Source organism: Bradysia coprophila (assembly GCF_014529535.1).
Source record: "Bradysia coprophila strain Holo2 chromosome X unlocalized genomic scaffold, BU_Bcop_v1 contig_20, whole genome shotgun sequence".
Lineage (NCBI taxonomy): Eukaryota > Metazoa > Arthropoda > Insecta > Diptera > Sciaridae > Bradysia > Bradysia coprophila.
The window spans coordinates 6,200,071-6,202,946 of NW_023503307.1; the positions used below are offsets into that span (position 1 = coordinate 6,200,071).

The 2,876-nt window shown below is 34.7% G+C and overlaps 1 long non-coding RNA gene across 1 annotated transcript; it reads right to left on the bottom strand.

Moving 5' to 3' along the window:
• Positions 1–549: 549 nt before the first annotated feature.
• Positions 550–2,515, bottom strand: LOC119069006. The gene is made up of 3 exons (XR_005086261.1): positions 2,504–2,515; positions 661–664; positions 550–599 (listed from the first exon to the last, which is right to left on the bottom strand). It is a non-coding gene; the product is annotated as an uncharacterized LOC119069006 (long non-coding RNA).
• Positions 2,516–2,876: the final 361 nt, after the last annotated feature.

Genomic DNA, 2,876 nt, shown 5'->3' on the forward strand with positions numbered 1-2,876 from the left:
AACAAACAGAGCATAATTACTCTTCCCTTTCCCATGGATCGCGTGAAGCGAAAGTGGAGATAAAATGCTGTTTCGACCTCCGGAACCAGTGGCGGTCAGAGGTTAGCGTGGTCTAACCATCTTCAGTACCATTGGTCGATTACAAGGATATTAGTTTACTTTTGATATCTTTCCACCAAAATCGCTATTCAAAAATATACGACCACGAATGTATTAGATTCCAACAGAAAATAGATTTGGTTCTATAGCAGTTTCACCAGTTCTGAGAGAACTGAGCAGTTTATGCAAATTTCGTTCAACTTTTCTAATTTTTCTCAGAGCTGGTCAAACGACTACTACCAAAAATAATATAATTTGTGTTCGTGGTCGTTATTGCAGTCGTACATTTTTCAAAAAGGATTCTCATGAAAAGATACCATCAAAAATGTAGTCTACAATTTCAGCTAAACATCGATGCCTCTTAACATGTACTCCACAAATAGCATGCTTATTTTCAACCCTATGGGAAATATAGTCCAGTCCATTGTGTTAATCTGCTTGCATTAAGTTTTTCAATTTTTTTCTTTATCTCATTTGATTGAGCATGGAAAACTGTGGAACTGTTTTTGGGAAAATGGCTTTTGCGGCTGAAAAGCGGTTTATTAAAAAAAAAAAACCTACCAATCTCCTGGGGTTTTATTTACGTAACGAACGTCAAAGTTTAAAGATTTTCTCGGTAACTTTTTGAGAAAAGTCTAAATCGATGCCATTTTGTCTCATTAAAATGAAAAAAGAATTTTGGAAAAATGTTTTCACCTTCAGGTTATTCATCACTTTTAATTTTTTCATATAAATCGCTTTTTCGGCTGGAAAAGCCATTTTCAATTTTCCACAGTTTTTCATGTTCACACGGTTGGTTTGAAACGAGATTAAATAGGGAACGCCGACCACCAATATTTTTTTTTCATATTATTAATATTGTTAATATTATTAATATTAATATTATTGAAGCTATTGTATTTAAAACGGTTGCTAAATCATTATTGGCTCACTAAAAAAGATTTAACAACCAAAACCTAGAAAATTTTTGAATTTTGGAAGAAATCAGAATTCCCGCATAAGCCCAATAGTGACACCTACACCAAAATCAGTCATATTTGACTTCTTCGACGCTCACCTGTTAACACGAAAAAATCATTCAAGAACAAAGGACACGAAGTAGCTGTGTTACAATTTCGAAATTTAAGATTCGTTCGTAAATTTCGTCGTAGAGCGACCTCGCTACAAAAAATCTAACAAAAACGGTGAGTATCCGATGAGTATCATGCTTGGTATTGTTACAAAGCTTAAGCTTAGGGCTAAGCAACTGTACATATTTTGATTAAAAAAAGTACGTTGGAAGCGTTCCAGCAGTGTTCAAAGTTCGCCGATGGTAGCAAAAAAAAGATGGTCGAAAATGGGCCATTATAGACAACATCTAAAAAATCAGTTACTAGTGGTTGATAGGGCTTGTAACCCTCTATCCATATCAACAATCCGAAACTTCCACGGTTGCTTCCTTTCGAAGATATCGTCGATTGAAAATCGTGATTTTTCGACTACTTGGGGCTACAGCTGCCCAACCAGATGTTCCAAGGTGAATTTTTTTTAATAAAAAGTCTTAGAATTAGTCCTGCTACCGATCCCAATATAAGTCACAACTAACCGCTACTCTACAGGCCGTGGACGACACAGCTGCTGGTTCTCAGAAACGGCCCAGCCGATCGGTTTGATTTTTTCCTGTGTGATGTTCTTGTCCATCACTGATTAATAATATGAAAAAAAATTATTGGTGGTCGGCGTTCTTTATTTAATCTCGTTTCAAACCAACCGTGGTTCAATCAAGAAAAATTCAAGAAACAAAAAACGTGCAAAAAAAACAATGTAAAATCAAACACCATTAGACGCGTTAGATGCATAGGAGTGTAAGGCTTTGACATCGACATAAATTAACTGTAGCTATGGTTCTTCTAAAGTACAACATATACCCGGTCACATATTAACGGAAAAGTAATTTAGGTAAGGAAAATATTGGGATAAGATGTTGTTCGTGATAGGTGTGTTTTCGGTATGGTATTTAATGGATTTAACAAATTCAATCTGATTTACTTTACAGATTTATTCATCGGTCGTTATGCTAAACATTCGGGTAATGCATCGTTAAAGAAAAGTTCAATAAAATAACTTAGACGCCGACATTTTATATTCATGTTGTAGAGAATTGGACGCGAAGAGATCGTTAAAAATGCACTTTCGTTTCGGTCTATTCAAATCGTAAAATGTAACATTTTTCGGTTCCATTAAAGGGAAAACTTTATCGACGACCGGGAAAGAACGAAAAACGAATAAGTTTCACTGCCTTCACTGCTTCAACTCCAACTTAATTAAGACATCAATTTACGAAAGTAAAAAAAGGATTTGATCGTTTCTGTATGCAATGCTTTTTATTTTATTTGAAATTTACTGGCGTAAACTCAATTTCCACTTTCTTTTAGAACTCTGTTTTTGGTATTAAATCGGGCACTTCATGGAAAACCCAAAAATGTTTTATGCCATTAAAGAAAGATCACTACGTTAGTATCTACTCTTCTTCTTCTTCTTTTTTTATTTGAAAGGTACATTAAGAAACAACCCTTTTCGATATTTTGCACTCCCAAAAGGGTTTTGTTTTTCAAAGATTCGTTTTTTTTGTCTTATATTTTCATTTGGGTTATATCTGCAAAACACCAAAGTCGTTCAGGTTGTAAAATACACGCTCATTTATTCCCAACTGATTTACAACCATGTTTTGTGTTTAGAAGAGACAGACGTCAATTGCTGTGGAAACATAAAGTAAAGTATTTTGCATCTATATGGGG